Genomic DNA, 1,650 nt, shown 5'->3' with positions numbered 1-1,650 from the left:
GTGTGTGTGTGTGTGTGTGTGTGTGATGCTTCCGTTGTTTTTGTGTGCCAGGTATTATGTAAGTAACGGAAATGCCTCCTGGCGTCGCAGGGGTGACAGGTGAGATGTGGCTATCCCAGGGGGAGCTTCCTTACCTTCCTTTAGGTCATTCCAGGACCTTAGGACCTCAGACTACTTACTCACTCCAGCATAGGGATGATGAACAAGAAGTGCTTTAGTTTTCTTTAAGTGTCCATAAAGTGGAAGGTAATCCAGGGTGCTTAAAAAAAAACAGTAATAACATACATTAGTGACTCTGGATTCTTCAGAAAGCATAACAAGCATCTAAGTATTTTCTTATCAGCATCAGACTCGCACTTAGAATTTTATGAAGTTGATTACAGTAGTGGAGGCAGAACCACCGAGCCCTAGTCCTGAGAGCACCATGCAGCCAGACCTTGCAGACTTCAAAATAGCATTGGAGTTTTCTAAAACCACCTCAGCAAACTCTTAACTGCAGTGGGAGGCATTTGTGGAAGGGCTGAAGGAGATGAAGGTTGGCAGGAAAGGGGTCTCATGCCCCTGAGGACCAGCCTTGCCAGTGCAGCCCCTCCACAGCCATAGCTGGAGACCCCCAAATAAATAAGAAAGTCCTGGTGAAGCCATAGTGACTGGCTCTTCTTCCAGAAGAGAGCTTCTCTCTCTCTCTCTCTCTGCTTCTCCTTCTTCCCTCTTGTCCCAGGTGAGAGGAAAGGCCAATCCCAACAAAGTCAGGAAAGGCTTCTCATGATCTGGGCTTTAACAAAAGGCAGTTGCTATAGGTCCAGGGATCAGTAAATGGAAGCCTCTTTATTTCTAATGTGAGGGGTGCTGAAAAAGTAGTCTCTAAGTCATTTACAATCTTTCCTCAGAAAAGACTTTTAAAACTTCTGCTTCCCAATTCAGTGGAAGCTTCATCCTTAGAACCACTTGAGTTCAAATGCTTTTGCCTTAATTTCCCTGTCTGTGATGTTCCTTGAAAACAGGTGACCAGATAATGTATCAAACCAGGCCCCTTTTTTTGGACTTTATAACAGAGAAAACTTAATCTAATAATTAATTAGATAAGAGATGTAGGTAGGCTTCCTACAAGAACCAGAATGTACGTTTTATTTTATGATTAGGTTATGCTGTGTTCATTATTCAGCAAGGGCACTGGGACTTGGGACCTAGCACTCTTGGTGGCCGAGCCAGGGTGGTCAGAGTGTGTTGGCTGTTTACTGAGGCCACCTGTGAGGCAGTACGAGCCTGACCCATTTGGTTTTGGTCCTAGTGATTTGACAGTAGAAAGCCGTCAAGTAGAAAAGCATCCTGAGATTGAAGAGATGGACTCTGCCTGTGGCCAGGGTACCGGAGCCACTTACAACCCAGCAATTGTCTACTTTCTTGAATTGCAAAAGTTGAATTCTTTGCCCTATTTTGGCAGAGTTAGGGAGGGGACCAACAAAGCGTGGTATTCTAGGAACTGGGATATAATAGCCTGGGGACAGCAATGATCCTGGGCCCTCCTAAATCCCTCTTGCTGTGCCTGCTGCTGACAAAGGTTCTGACCTGCCTCTGCACCTCTGTATGGTTCTGGGTGTGGTTGTGGCTTGGGGCCTGAGCAAGGTTCTGGACTGGGTTGGGGTTGCC

Source organism: Suricata suricatta, chromosome 5 (assembly GCF_006229205.1).
Source record: "Suricata suricatta isolate VVHF042 chromosome 5, meerkat_22Aug2017_6uvM2_HiC, whole genome shotgun sequence".
Taxonomy (NCBI): Eukaryota; Metazoa; Chordata; class Mammalia; order Carnivora; family Herpestidae; genus Suricata; species Suricata suricatta.
The sequence above is the reverse complement of the archived record's forward strand: the minus strand, read 5'-3'. Positions refer to the sequence as shown.